The sequence below is a fragment of the Mustela lutreola genome, chromosome 3, assembly GCF_030435805.1.
Source record: "Mustela lutreola isolate mMusLut2 chromosome 3, mMusLut2.pri, whole genome shotgun sequence".
Lineage (NCBI taxonomy): Eukaryota > Metazoa > Chordata > Mammalia > Carnivora > Mustelidae > Mustela > Mustela lutreola.
Genome location: NC_081292.1, coordinates 23,834,043 through 23,851,225, shown reverse-complemented (window position 1 = coordinate 23,851,225; position 17,183 = coordinate 23,834,043).

Sequence of the window (17,183 nt, the reverse complement as noted above, 5' to 3'; positions counted from 1 at the left end):
TGTTTGCTCAATGTAATTGATTTACTCACTGAGGAAGAGTTTGCTTCCTTGAGTAAATAAGACTAATAATGGGCTATCTAGCAAGGGCTCAGGTGAAAATTTTCTTTGGGAAGTATACCTTATTTTCCTAGTTGAAATTAGAGGAAGCCCTCTCCCAACCCATTCCAGGCCTCTAATTAGTTAATCTGCAAGAAATTATAGCCACAAATATTTTTTGCATGCTCACACACATTGAATGTTAATGTTAAAGCTTAGACAAATGCGAGTTTCAAACTTTTGATTAGGGGCAGTCATTTCTTTGGTTAGCGAGCCATCAATCAGAGTTCTATCTCCTGACCCTTTGTACGCAACACATCCATAACTCATAATATATGATAATCCTATTTTTTATTTAAAAATGGAGCAAGATGTTTCAAATGTGAAAAGCATTCTGGATGCAGTGAAAAAGTCTAGCCTTGAACATTTTATCATTCTTGTATTTTATGAATTTTCCCAACTTTCAAAATTTTCAATTCAATAGCAAATTTTTCTGAACAACTCATATGCTAATTCTTAAAATGCATTCTGCTTAGATTTTATTGAAAAAATAAATCTCATTTAAAACTCACAATTCATTAGTTTACTTAATAGTGAAAGTTTTGAGTAGTCTTTTTAATTAGCGAAACTGGTGTAATCAGTTTGCCAGCATAATTAGATTTACAACTGACTTAACAGGAAATCAGCACAAATGGAGCAAAAAGTGCACAGGTGTTAGAGAAGCAGAGTGGTTAGCTTGCAGTAGACAGTCATCGGTCTGCCTTGCAAAAGGAATGAGGGGCACTGGTAAGCCATGCAAGCCTCTTAAGTGGAGTTTTGTCAAGGGAGTTACGAATATGATTTCTCTTTTTTCCAAATTTCCAAAGCCCTTTACCTGAAAATATCATCACTATCTATCCAAATATATAATTACTTAGGTACATGATTTTTCCCCCTTGAAAAAAATACATGGGTTAGCATAGAGAAGTGTTCATTAAATTTGTATCTTATTGTTGGTAAAGCCAAAAAGGTTGAATGAATTCTACACGGACTTTAAAATATATATATAGTGTTCAAATTAACAAAGACTTCCTATGTATCCTATTAATACTTTGTTGGGGGGGGTCCCACATGTACTTCAATTAAACTCAACTATGCAATAAATGTGATTTTGATGATTGGGTGACTTAATATATTTTTTTAATGTAATGGTCACAAAAGGGCTAATACAGAAAATCCTCTAGGACAATTGAGACCAGACAGCTCTGTGCTGGTTGTTCTGTCTTAGCATACTCCCACTCTACATATTCTCTATATGTCCTGCTCTTATCCCAGAAAACGATTTCAATCAGGCTATAGGACTCTGGAAGACAGAGAGCCTTGGCCAATGGGAGGCATGACTGGAGGATGGAAAGAGACAGTGGCCAGGAAATTTTGATCCCCACTTCCATCTTATTTCAGCAGCAAAATTTTAGCACTGGCCATGTCCCTTGACAACTCTATCTCCAGTAAGCTGTCTAGTTCTCAGAGGTTAGCCCACACTGGGCTCCAGGAAACCATGTCCTCACCTTGTTCCACCAGATCGTGATTATTAATGGCTTCCTTGAGGTCCTCAGCATCCCTATTGGTTCTCTTAATCCTACCCACACTTGTATAAATAGTCCCTGAACCAATTTTCTTCATGATTGAAGATGAGTATCTATTCTGTTTCCTGCCAGGATCCAGGCTGATACAACCAGGAAGTATCAGCCTATAAATCCTTGCATTAAAATTCTGCTACTCAAAGGAACTTTAAAGTTTTTGCTTTTTTTTCCTACATGACTTATGTTGCAGTTAGGTCTAGCTGAGATCCTAGAGGGAAAAAGTACTTTGGGTATTTCATACAACTTGAAAAAAAAATTCACAGTACTTACCAAAAAATTTATCATGATTCTACCCTTTGACCCAGAAATTCCACTACGTAGGCTTTACCATTTAGTAATACCAGGATAAGTGCTTAATGATACACCTCAGGAATCACAAACTAAAGGGCCCATGAGAACAAGGCAGGTGCTCCAAATGAGGACAGACTGTTAGGTGCAATGCAACGGAGAAGGTAGGGACTGTGGCAAGTGGAATAGATAGCAATTTAGAATTGCTGTGGTCTCAACTCTGCCAAAGCTAGTTACTGCAATTCAAGAACTAGACCCAGTGGTTATTGATCTGTAGATTTTTTTAAGAGAAGCCAAAAACCTGGATTTATAAATGTTGATTCAATTAAAAAAATTTTTTTTAAATGACTTGGAGCCAAAACGAGAGGAATCTGCTCTTATTATGGCCCTCTGGGGGCCAGTTTCTGAACGTTAATGGATGTTTAAGAATGTTATTGACTGCTTTTTTTTTGAAACAGTAAACATTTAGAGACAAAGTAAATGGCAATCATGAGATAGATTTTACAATGTATACCTTGTAGGGACTAGTTTGTAACAATTACAAGAACAAAGCAGTTCTAGATGTATGAACCCAAAAGCATATGTTATGTGTAGTTATTTTTGAAAGCAGTATCACAAGAAGCTTGCCATATATATGTGACTAAAGAAAAATAAAATTTAGCTAAGTTTCTGAAACTTTATTGTTCACCAAATGGCTTTGCTGAACTTCAGTTGATCATGAACTAGAGCAAAAAGAAATAATACACAGTCAATAAATATTGGCTATTAAGCTATGCCAGGAACATTTCTAAGAGATATACATGTATTAACTCAATTGAATTTCACAACAGCCTTTACATGGAAGCAGTTTTTATTTTTATTTTTCCCATTTAGCTGCTGAGAAAACTAAGGCACTAAAAGTTTAAGTAACTCACCCAAAGTCACACAGCTTGTAAATTGTGGAGCTGGGAATCCAACTACTGATTAAGCCAAACACATGAATTCAATAATACTGCCTAAATGTTGTCCGTGAAATGCCAGAGTTACAAGAACGGTGGAATATATTTTTTTTAAGTTGTATAAAGGAAGATAAGTAAATCAAACCAAATTCAGCAGATATAACAATAAGAAAATTGCCACTTTTATTTATGTGTACCTTGTCCATGAAAGAATATAGATAGTCATCACAAAGAAAAAAATTCCATTACTATGTATGACAGATGCTAACTAGACTTACTGTGATGATCATTTCACAATATATAAAAATATCAATTATGGTATGTACCTGAAAGTAATATGATGTATGTCAATCATACCTCATTTTAAAAAAATGCACAAAAAAGAGAATATATGTAATGCTGGAAAACAGAACAGACTGAAAAATAGTAAAGGTAGAGAAAAAAAAGAAAGTATCAAAGAGACAGAGCTAAAGAGCAAAGAGGTCTGTTAGAATAAACAGCTAAAGATAAGAATATATCTTTTATTTGGAGGTCACAGATATTTGAAAAAAAAAATAGTATATTGCCCAAAAAATAATTTTCTCTGGTATGTGATATATGCAAAGGTAGCCATAGCTGTATATTGATAACCCAGCTGTTTTCTAGAAATTAAAAACAACATAAAAGTTTTTTAAAAAAAGTTAATGCTGCTCAAGCTATTATTTGTAAATTATATAAGTAGAGTTATCAAAAAAACTCCAAGAATATTTAATTCAAGATAAAATAGTTCTTCTTCTTGGTAAACAATCAACCCAAAACAATGCTCTATATCTCTACTGTATAAGTTTTTACCAAGGCCTAATAATTTATAATTTACCTCCAAGCTAAAACAGTCAATAACTGTCTTTTAAATATTCAGCCAAGAAAGAAACACTTTGATTTCTAAGATCTTTTGTGATAGATGCTGAAACCACGATTTAAGAGAAGTCAGGGTAATTTTATCTTCTTTGGAGGAAAGAAGAATTATGTAGACTTTGTAAACTCAAAGAAGAATAAAGGAGAGCAAAAGATCTCAAAGACATGCAAGCCTTATAATATCTGATGCTCCTTTTGTAAAGTATGACCCTAGTAGACATGTCTATGAGGAGTTACACTGCTTGGTCATATGGGCTTGGTACGCAAGAGGTAGTGTGTTTGAACAGGGTAGAGTGACTTCAGAATTTTCCTTCTACAAGTTTCTACACTTTGTGCCACTTTGTGCCACTCCATCCAATATTAGTCAATGCTAAATTCTGACCAGAAGAAAGATGATAACTTTGTCATTAATACTTCCAAGGAAGTGACATTTTTATGACAAAAGCCATGGTCTTATAAAGGTTACATCAGTATTTTAACCTATGCATTCACCAGGGATGAAATTTGGCATTTCTTTCTTTTGTGCTCAAGCACTGTTGATTCTTACCCTAATTCACTCAATCCAACATACAGAGTTTATCTGCAGGGCATTTTCAAGCCATTGAAACAAATTACTCTTTGCTCTTGTTTTTGCTTTTGCTTTCTTAATAAAGATAATTAGATATACTATACAGTGCTTTATATGAGACATTCCTCAAGTTGTTAAACTTGATTCCTAAAATGCCTTATTCAACAGAGAAGAAGACTGTAAAAGAATATAACCCATCACCAAATTACAAATTTCTGTGAGAACATGACAAATAAGGAAGGAGAGGGAACATTTCTGTACCAAATTCTGCCAAATAACCCAAATTCATTCAAGGAATAAAATGGAGCAACAAAGTCAAATTGTTGACCTTCTCTTATTTTTTTTTTTTTTAAGATTTATTTATTTATTTCACAGACAGAGAGATCACAAGTATGCAGAGAGGCAGGCAGAGTGAGAGGGGAAAGCAGGCTCCCTGCTGAGCAGAGCGCCCGATGTGGGGCTTGATCCCAGGACCCTGGGATCATGACCTGAGCCGAAGGCAGAGGTTTAACACACTGAGCCACCCAGGCGCCCACCCCCTCTTAGTTTTAAGAGACTACCCAGCTTATTTCTTTATTCAACTCTCTGCCTGTCCGCCCCCATGATCATCCACTTTGGGCTACAAAACACAAAGCCATTTCCCAGAGTTAACGGTATAACAGCTAGGAAATAAATACATAAAATTATCTGTTCAAAGACCAAAGCCTGACCTACACCAAGGCCCAGAGTTGACAGATTACCAGGTTATATCTGAATCAAAGTACGAGTTTAAGAAAGAACAGACCAAGACCAAGAAGGAGAGACTCCCTAAGGAGCCACATCACTCTTGCAAACCAAGATGAAAGTTAACACATATGTGAGACTAAAATACCTCAGGATACCCTAGAATTCTACATATCAGATTTAGTTATTCAAGTAGTCTTTATACTAATGGGTTTCCCTTTTTATCACTTTCTTTGACAATCCAATAGAATAAGGGCAACCCTAGAGGTTTTCTTCAGGACCAAGAATTCCTGGTATTATTAATAATATTGATCTCTTCTCACTATATACAAAAGGTTCTTAAAATGTTGTTGAAGTGGTGGAATCATGTGTTCTCTTTAGGACGCTTTAAGTCTATAGACCTCTTCTCTCAGGAAAATGTATATGCAACAGCATTTAGCTATAATTTCAAGGTGACTGCTGAAATCCATCCAAGGTCCTCCCATGTTATAAACCACTGCCCTGGACAGGTGTAAAACCAAACCAAACCAAACCTTACATTTATAGTTTTAATTCTAACCTAGAGGCAGGTGACCACAAAATCTGTAAGTAGACCTCATTCATAAGGTTCAGAAACATATAGCCACCAGCTTTTTAGACATTTGAATCAGAATCCTATGGAAGCTAGGTCCAAATTGTGTGAGCTATTTAAGTATATGGACTTAACTTACCTGGGCATGAATCGCAACTCTATCACTTGATATCTGTGTATCTAAAGTATCTGTGAGTCCTCACAATTGTATATATCTTATTTGGCTGTGATAGGGACTAAATGTGTTTCTATGTGCAAGACACTTGCCACAATATCAAGTTAATGGTCAATAAATGTTACATTATCATCACAGTGCTATTAGCATTATCAACACAATATTAAAAATATTAAGTTGATATTTATAAAATGGAACTCTTCAATTCCCTAAAACCAGCTTGTTTTCCTGCATTTCCTATCTTGATTAATTGCAGCATGACATACTTAATTGTCCTAAATCAAAAACCTACAAAATATCTTCTCAATCACCTTCTTTCTACCCCACAGTTACCTGGCTTATTCTCCACCAACACAAACAACTCTCTGGTTAAAATCCTATTGATTATATTATATCCCATCAAACTATTTACATTTTACCAAAAATAACATCTCTAACTCTGACTGTAATCCTTCTTTCCACTAACTTAACTGGTAGTTCCTGCTTTCAATAAAAAATAATAATAATAATAATTCTGATTAAATGTCACTGCCTGTAGAAGTATTTTTGTAATACTCCACCAAATCAGACCGAATTACTTACTCTTCTCTATGTTCCTTTCTGTGAATGTCCATGACACACTTGGCCTATATCCAATTCAATACTTGTCATAATACATTATAGCAGTTATATTTCTTATCTATGTGAGCAATCATTAGAGACTGTGTCATGTTTACCCAAGTGAACCCAGGTCAGTCACAGTACCTAGAATAAGCTAAGCACTTGCAAAGGTTAATTAAATATATGTGGATAAAATCAAGGACTTCTTTTTTTTCATAAAGTAATTTTTAACTTTTACTTTTTTTTTAAGATTTTTATTTATTTATTTGACAGAGATCACAAGCAGGCAGAGAGGCAGGCAGAGAGAGGAGGGGAAGCAGCCTCTCCACTGAGCAGAGAGCCTGATACGGGGTTTGATCCCAGGACCCTGAGATCACAACCTGAGCCGAAGGCAGAGGCTTTTAACCCACTGAGCCACCAAGGCACCCCAAGGACAGTTTTTGATAGTAAATAAAATATACCTTAAAAAAATCATCTCCCCACCCTGCTAATAGCTCTGAATATGAAACTAATTTAAGAAAACTTCCTAATCATTCCTGGGAATAGAAAATTAGAACTTTATCAAAGAGATATATTGTTTCAAAGGAAAGAAATCATCCCCCAAAAGTTGAGGTGACACTGTTCTTCGTCCTATCAGTTATATAGTTATGAGATTTTATTGACAATAGCCTATTGCTTATAACACAACAAGGAATAGGACTAGAGACTGATTATAGTTTACAAATCTCTTCAATTTCTCAGTGTCCCTGTTTATCTCAAGATGTGTTTTCCTAAAAACAGCTATCACATTTTATAAAGTTTTCTAAACACAATATACCATATTCATCCATTTTTATAATAAAATATTACTCATACATTACTCTTGCACTCTACAAATTCTGAGATGATATGTCTGAATACATGTCCTTCACTACTATCGATTTAAAGGCAAAATGTATAATATCTAAAAAGAAATGCTTCAAAATACATCTCTAACTTTCTGGCATTGGACAAAATTAAGTTACAGAGTTTAACCAAAGGGGAAAATATTTCTAAACTGAATCTATTTGTGATATACTGGTTTAAAATTCAAAACTGCCAACATATTCTGTTTACTCCCTTGGCATCTGTTGCATCTGCCAACTGGTGGCCAAAAATTAGAGCAGACTTAACTAATTAGAAGGGTCCCCATCTGGTAGCTGAACTTCTTGTTTATGCTTCCTTTAAATTCTAAGTACAGAGATTTGAACCAGAACTTTTGTGGTTTGTAGCAGAGGAGGCTCTCTCTGGCCAGCCTACTTGCTTATTGTCCTGCTGAGCTGAACTTGGCATAGATGGAAATGTTCTCTATATTTTATGGACTCCCTTCCTGTGCTCCCCTTAGGATGAATCATCTTTGCCACAAGAGTTTCCATTGTCTCTCAAAACACTTTCCCATTCATTTTTATCTCTGTGGGCCTAGATCTAAGATTATGAGTATATTATTGACAAATAGAACCCACGATTTGGTAAAGCCAATACTATCCTTTCTAAGATTAAAACTAAAGGAAAAGATTAAAGGAAAACATCATAGTGTAGTGTGTTTCTTCATGGTTTTTATTTAATCATTGTGAGTACAGTTTCATAATGAAGGAAACTCCTGGTAGAATCATGTAGCAATCCCAATCTCAGGCTCTGAATAAGGACTTTTGTTGGGAATTTTACTCTGCTTGCTAATAGTTGTGTGTTCCTCAGCAAGTTGACCTAACTCAGTTTCCTCATATGCAAATTTGGAACAATATTTTAATTGCTGTTTCTTAAATAATGAGAATCAAATAAGAAATTATGTGCAAAGTGCTTGTACTAGTACATGGCATAAAGAAAACTAACAAAAGACCTAGTATTATTGTAAATAGAGGCCTAATATTATTAAATAATAATAGTTTTCAAAATATGATACTTGTTGCAACATTTGGTTGTTTTGAAGATGTCATTCTGTTATATTTTTTTAAGTTTCTCCTTTATAGGAGCAACTTAAGTTGATTTCCCCAAATTCCAGTCTGTATCAGAGGAAGATTGGAAACATACCAGGTAGCAGAAGAAAGTGATGGACCCTGGGGAGGGTATGTGCTACGGTGAGCACTGTGAATAAGAAAGATGTAAGACAGATGAATCAGACCTGTACCCCTGAAACAAATAACACATTATGTGTTGATTTTAAAAAAGAGTTCAATATCTGTATTATGAAGTAAAACAGAATGACTCTATTAACTTTGTCATATTTTACTTATTATCCAAAGTTATTTTTTCCTCCAAGTAGACACGAAGTGATGAAAAATGTGAAAAAAAAAAAAAAAAACTTGAAGAGATTGAAGAATTGCCAACCATCTCCTAAAAATCTACTGTGTCCCAGCCCTGTTTTAGGCCCTATGAATACAGGATGAGAAAGACATAGTCTCTGTCTTCAAAGAGTTCATGGTGTTTTATGGGATCCAGGCATATAAATAAATAAATACTTCTCTGTATAAATAAACCCAAGACTGTGTTGTAGTGTCCAGAAACACTCCATAAAACAAGTGACTTCTGAGATGAATTTTAAAGGATTCACAGAAGTGAATGGAGCTCCACATGATAGTTGATAGATATTCCAGTTTAAAAAGAGCAGTATAAGCTCAATAATGGAGTAGAGTTGAGAAATAGTATGATATTCTTTGGGTTGATACAAATACTTTAGAATTGCTGGAATTTAATGCACATGGCAAAAAGCATGGCAGATGCTCAGAAGCCTTCTAGGGTGCACCTTGCCTGGATCACAGTTGATATATTCAGCTACACATCTCCTCAACCACCTCTCATCAAAATGACTAGAAGGAGGAAAGCCCAACAGAGGAAAAATTCAGAGACTGTGACCTCTCCATCAGAGCTATTGGATATGGACATAAACAGTATGTCAGAAAGGGAATTCAGGGTAACAATTATCCAAGCAATGGCTAGGTTAGAGAAAACCATTAGTGATAACATGGAATCTATTAGGGCAGAAGTGAAAGCTGCCCAGGAAGAAGTTAAAAATGCTATCAATGAGATCCAATCTAATATAAATTCTCTAACAGCTAGGGTAACCAAAGCAGAAGATAGAATTAGTGATCTAGAGGACAAAATGATAGAGAAAAAGGATCAGGAAGAGGCCTGAGAGCACACAGCTTAGAAGCCATAAAAACAGAATTAGGGAAATAAATGATGCCATGAAATGTTCCAATGTCAGACTTATTGGGATCTCTGAGTGGGAGGAGAAAGAAAGAAGACTAGAATATACAGTTGAACAAATTTTCCATGAAAATTTTCCCAATCTGGGGAATGGAACCAGCATTTGTGTCCTAGAGCCAGAAAGATCATCCCCCAAAATCATAGAATCTAGAAAGATGTCAAGACACCAGATTGTTAAACTGATGAATCATAATTTTAGACAGGAGCTCTTGAGAGCAGCTGAGGGGAAGAGATTCCTTAGGTACAGAGGAAGGTCCATCAGAATAATGTCAGATCTGTCCACAGAAACCTGGCAAGTCAGAAAGGGCTGCCAAGACACATTCAGAGCACTAAGTGAGAAGAACATGCAGCCAAGAATACTTTATACAGCAAGGCTAACATTCAAAATGGATGGAAAGATAAAGATCTTCCACGATTGGCAAGGTTTAAAAGAGTATGTGACTACCAAGCCAGCACTACAAGAAATATTAAGGGAGGGGGTCTATAAAAGAAGAAAGAACCCAAGAGTGTCATAGAACAGAAATTTACAGAGACAATCTATAGAAACAAGGACTTCACAGGCAATATGTCAATAAAAACGTATCTTTCAATAATCACTCTCAACGTGAACAGCCTAAACGCTCCCATAAAACAGCACAGGGTTGCAAATTGGATAAAACAACAGGACCCATCCATATGTTGTCTACAAGAGACCCATTTTGAACTTAAGGATACATCTAGACTGAAAGCAAAAAAAAGGAGAGGCATCTTTCATGCTAATGGGCCACAAAAGAAAGCTGAGGTATAAACTAAAAACTGTAGTCAGAGATAAAGAAGGACACTATATCATTCTTAAAGGGTCTAACAACCAAGAAGATCTAACAATTGTGAATATTTATGCACCCAATTCAGGAGCAGCCAACTATATAAGACAACTGTTAATCAAGATAAAAAAAAAAAAGAGTCATATTGATATGACTAACATTAATAGTAGGGGATCTTAACAACCACTCTCAGTCACAGACAGATCATCCAAGCAGAAAATCAATAAAGAAACAAGAGCATTGAATGACATATTGGGCCAGATGGACCTCATACATATATACAGAACATTTTTTTTAAAGATTTTTTATTTCTTTATTTGACATTTTACCCTAAAACAACAGAATACTCATTCTTCTTGAGTGCAAATGGAACTTTCTCCAGAACAGACCACATACTGAGTCACAAATCGGGGGGCTCAACTGATACCAAAAGATTGAGATTATTCCCTGCATATTCTCAGACCACAATGCTTTGAAACTGGAACTCAACCATAAGAAAAAGCTTGTAAGGAATTCAAACACTTGGAAGCTAAAGACCACCTTGCTTAAGAATGTTTGGATCAACCAGGAAATCAAAGAAGAACTTAAACAATTCATGGAAACCGATGAGAGTGAAGACACTTCGGTCCAAAACCTATGGGATATGGCAAAGGCTGTCCTAAGGGGGAAATACATCCCATCCAAACCTCCCTCAAAAAAATTGAAAAATCCAGAATATACCAGCTCTCTTTACACCTTAAAAAACTGGAGAATCAACAACAAATTAAGCCAACCCCACACAAGGAGGGAAATAATCAAGAGTAGAACAAAGATCAATGAGATAGAAACTAGAGATACAGTAGAATACATCAATGAAACTAGAAGCTGGTTTTTTGAAAGAATCAATAAGATCGATAAACCATTGGCTAAACAAATCCAAAAGAAAAGAGAAAGGATCCAAATTAGTAAAATTATGAATGAAAAGGGAGAGATCATGACTAACACCAAGGAAATAGAAACAATCATCAGAAATTATTATCAATGGCTATATGCCAATAAGTTAAGCAACCTAGACAAAAATTAATACATTCCTGGAAACGTATAAATTTCCAAAACTGAATCAGGAAGAAACTGACAACCTGCATAGACCAATATCTAGTAACAAGATTGAAGCAGTGATCAAAAACTTCCCCCCAAACCCCAGGACCTGACAGATTCCCTGGCGAATTCTACCAAACATTCAAAGAAGAAATAATACTATTCTTCTGAAGCTGTTTCAAAAAATAGAAGGAAGACTTCCAGACTCTTTTTATGAAGCCAGTATTACCCTGATCCCCAAATCAGGCAAAGACCCCACCAAAAGGAGAATTTCAGACCATCTACCCTGATGAATATGGATGGTAAGATTCTCAACAAGATCCTAGCTAATAGAATCCAACAGTACATTGAAAAGATTATCCACCATGACCGGGTGGGATTTATCCCTGGGATGCAAGTGTGGTTCAACATTTGCACATCAATCAATGTGATAGAACAAATCAATAAGAGAAGAGAGAAGAACTACATGGTCCTCTCAATTGATGCAGAAAAAGCATTTGACAAGATACAGCATCCATTCCTGATTAAAACTCTACAACATATAGGTATAAAGGGAACATTCATCAAGTTCATAAAATCTACCTCTGAAAAACCCACAGCAAATATCATCCTCAATGGGGAAAAGCTGACAGCCTTTCCTTTAGATCAGGAACATGATAAGGATGCCCACTCTCACCACTCTTGTTCAATATAGTACTAGAAGTCCTAGCAACAGCAATCAGAAAACAAAACAAAACAAAAAAGGTATTCGAATTGGCAATGAAGAAATCAAACTCTCTCTCTCTTCGCAGATAACATGACACTTTATATGGGAAACCCAAAAGACTTCACCCCCAAACTACTAGAACTCATACAGCAATTCAGTAATGTGGCAGGATACAAAATCAATATACAGAAATCAGTTGTTTTCTGATACACCAACAATGAAGATATGGAAAGGGAAACGAGAGAATCAATTCCATTTACTGTAATACCAAGAACCATAAGGTACCTGGGAATAAACCTAACTAAAGAGGTAAAGCATCTATACTCAAGGAACTACAGAACACTCATGAAAAAAATCAAAGACGACACAAAAAGATGGAAGACCATTCCATGCTCATGGATCAGAAGAATAAACATTGTTAAAATGTCTATACTGCCTAGAGCAATCAATACTTTCAATGACATTCTGATCAAAATTCCACCAGCATTTTTCAAAGAGCTGGAACAAACAATCCTAAAACTTGTATGGAACCAGAAGAGACCCCGAATTACTAAGGAAATGTTTTAAAAGAAACACAAACCTAGGGGCATCACATTGCCTGATTTACTACCAAGCTGTGATCACCAAGACAGTATGCTACTGCAACAAAAACAGACACACAGACCAGTCAAATAGAATAGAGAGCCCAGATATGGACCCTCAACACTATGGTCAAATAATCTTTGACAAAGCAGTAAAGATATACAGTGGAAAAAAGACTGTTTCTTCAATAAATGGTGCTGGAAAAATTGGACAGCTATGTTTAGAAGAATGAAACTTAACCATTCTCTTATACCATACACAAAAATAAACTCAAAATGGAAAGAAGACCTCAATGTGAGGCCAGAATCTATCAAAATCCTAGAGAACATAGGCAGTAATCTCTTCAACATCAGCCACAGCAACATCTTTCAAGACATGTCTCCAAAGGCAAAAGGAAACCAAAGTGAAAATGAACTTTTGGGACTTCATCAAGATCATCTTTCTTTCTGCACAGCAAAGGAAACAGTCAACAAAACAAAGAGGCAACCCACGGAATAGGGGAAGATATTCACAAATGACACTAAAAAGGGCTTATATCCAAGATCTATAAAGAACCCCTCAAACTCAACACACACAAAACAGATAATCACGTCAAAAAATGGGCAGGAGACATGAGCAGACACTTCTCCAAAGGAGACATACAAATGGCTAACAGACACATGAAAAAATGTTCATCATCACTACCCATCAGGGAAATTCAAATCAAAACCACATTGAGATACCACCCTACACCAGTTAGAATGGCCAAAATTAACAAGACAGTAAACAACATGCATTGGAGAGGATATGGAGAAAGGGGAACCCACTTATACTGTTGGGAATGCAAGCTGGTGCAGCCACTTTGGAAAACAGTGTGGAGATTCCTTAATAAATTAACCAATTGACCCTCAATTGCACTATTGGGTATTTACCCCAAAGATACCAATGTAGTGAAAATAAGGGTCATCTGTAGCATCATAGCAGCAATGGCCACAGTCGCCAACTGTGGAAAGAACCAAGATGCCCTTCAATGTATGAATGGATAAAGAAGATATGGTCCATATATACAATGAAGTATTATGCCTCCATCAGAAAGGATGAATACCCAACTTTTGTATCAACATGGAAGGGACTGGAAGAGATTATGCTGAGTGAAATAAGTCAAGCAGAGAGAGTCAAGTATCATATGGTTTCATATGGTTTCAGTTACTTGTGGAGCATAAGGAATAACACAGAGGACATTGGGAGATGGAGCAGAGAAGTGAGTTGGGGGTAATTGGAGGGGGAGACAAACCATGAGAGAATGTGGACTCTGAGAAACAAACTGAGGGTTTTGGAGGGGAGGGTGGGGGGCTAGGTAAGCCTGGTGGTGGGTATTATGGAGAGCACATATTGCATGGAGCACTGGGTGTGGTAAATAAACAACGAATGCTGGAACACTGAAAAGAAATAAAATAAAATGGAAAAAATTAAAATTGTTATTAAAAAAAAAAGACAGGGACCAATTACAGAATACCTTGTGCATGAGTTCATCCTATAGTAGTAATCCTATAGAGAAACTATTGAAGAGTTTAAAGCTGTAAAGTGTCACAGACAAAATTTTATTTTAAATTACTGCCAGCAGCATTGATGACAGGTCTGAAGGAATAGTTAAGATGAAATTTTGCAACTCAGGCATTGACTAGGGAAAGATAACCTCACCTAGGGTAGTAATAGTTTGAATGAAGTAGCTAGGATAGAGCACCAAAAATGATGTAAAATACGGAGACCTTACTGATTAATCATGTCTGGGGCATGTGCCAGTGTTGTGAGGGAGAAATATGATACCATCATTTGTAATCCAGTGACTAGGGGAACAGTGAGGCACACTTTACACTACAGAATAGAGTATGAGAAGCTAGGCCAAGCATCAAGAGAAGGGGTTTAGCTATATTTGTGGAGTGGCTACCACTTCTGGGAGCATGGACAGAAAAAATTGGTTATAATTAAAGTCATATGAACAAATGAGACTATCCAGAAAATTTGTAGAATGAAAAAAAAATAGTCCAAGAATGGAAATACAGGAAAAAAATGAATTATTGGTGAGCAAAAACTTTTTATGAGCAAAAAGAAGAAAAATCCGAAGATACCAGAGAAGAAATGGTCAGAGAAATACCCAAGAGAGAAGAGAATCATGGAAGTGGAGCAAATAAAGCATTAAAGGAAGGGCAGTATTTGACAAATGTTAAATGGAGATCCCAATGGAGAACCTAAGAACTAAAATGTGTTATGCGTTTGCCTGGACTTTGGATTTTGATAAACTTGGGTTCAAGTCCATTGTTCACAATTCACCATTTGTGTAACTTGAATAAGTTTCAAATTTGTAAAAATTTAATAAAATTAGTATATCACTTTCTAAGATCTGTTGAATAGACTAAATAGAAAAATGTAAGCAAAGCACCATTACTAGACAAATAGATTATACAAAAACCTCTCAATAGGAGCACTTATCCAGGTTATTTTTTTCTCCTAAAATGTTAGCATTATAAAATGATCCCATCGTTTAAATTTTATAGTAGACAGATGAAGGGTATGATCTCTACCTATTTCACTATGAGAACTGTGCGTTATTTCCCTCAAACACATGGTATGTACCCAAACATATGTATTAATGAATGAGACATGATTAAAAAGGCAATTCGTGGTCAATTTTTTTAATTTCAGGTCAAACACTTCATCAATCTAGATAGTATCTTTAAATATAATGAAAGCTACAGGATTGCAATCATGCTTTGATGGAGCTTCAATGGGAAGATTTAACACATTACATGCAACAATTTCAGACATTTAAAAGGATTTTAAACATTTCCTTGGTGATTCGGGGTCTTTCTGTTTCCTTACAAATTTTAGGATTGTTTGTTTCAGTACTTTGAAAAATGCCATTGGTATTTTGATTAGAATGGTGTTGAAAATATAGATTGCTCTGGACAGCATAGTCATTTTAACAATGTTTATTCTTCTGATCCATGAGCATGGAATGTTTTTCCATCTTTTTGTGTCTTCTTCAATTTCCTTCATAAGTGTTTTTAAAACAAAGCTGGGGCATCATGTTGCCTGACTTTAAGCTATATTACAAAGCTATGATCACCAAGACAACATGGTACTGGCACAAAAATAGACATGTAGATTAGTGGAACAGAATAGAGAGCCCAGATATGGACTCTAAACTCTATGGTCAACTAATCTTTGACAGAGTAGGAAAAAATATCCAAAGGAAAAAAGTGTCTTCAATAAATGGTGCTGGGAAATTGGACAGCTATATACATAAGAATGAAACTTGACCATTCTCTTACACTATATTCAAAGATAAACTGTAAATGGATGAAAGATCTCAATGAGAGATAGGAATTCATCAAAATTCTAGCAAACATATGCAGTAAGCTTTTCAACATCGGCCAAAGCAACTTCTTTAAAAACATGTCTCCAAAGACAAGGGAAACAAAAGCAAAAATGAACTTGTGGGGGGCGTCTGGGTGGCTCAGTGGGTTAAGCGTCTGCCTTTGGCTCGGGTCATGATCCTGGGGTCCTGGGATCCAGCCCCGCATCGGGCTCTCTGCTCAGCGGGGAGCCTGCTTCCCTTCCTCTCTCTCTGCCTGCCTCTCTGCCTACTTGAGATCTCTCTCTGTCAAATAAATAAATAAAAATCTTTTAAAAAAAATGAACTTGCTGGACTTCACCAAGATAAAAAGCTTCTGCACAGCAAAGGAAACAGTCAACAAAACAAAGAGACAACCCACAAAATGGGGGAAAATATTTGGAAATGACACTACAGATAAAGGACGGGTAGCCAAGATCTATAAAGAACTTCTCAAACTCAACATATCCAAAAAACAAATAAGTCAAAAAATGGCAGAAGACATTAACAGACACTTCTACAAAAAAGACATACGAATGGCTAACAGACACATGGAAAAATGTTCATCATCATTAGCCATCAGGGAAATTCAAATCAAAACCACATTGGGATACCACCTTACACCAGTTAGAAGGACAAAAATTGACAAGACAAGAAACAACAAATGTTGGAGAGTATGTGGAGAAAGGGGAAGGAACCATCTTATACTGCTGGTAGGAATGCAAGCTGGTGCAGCCACTTTGGAAAACAGTGTGGAGGTTCCTCAAAAAGTTAAATATAGAGCTACCGTATGGCCCTACAATTGCACTACTGGGTATTTACCCCAAAGATAAGTGAAAAGAAGGGCCATATGGACCCCAATGTTCATAGCTGCAATGCCCACAATAGCCAAACTCTGGGAGGAACCAATATGCCCTTCAACAGAAAAATGGATGAAGACGATGTGGTCCATATACACAATGGAATATTATTCAGCCATCAGAAAGGATGAATACCTAATATCTG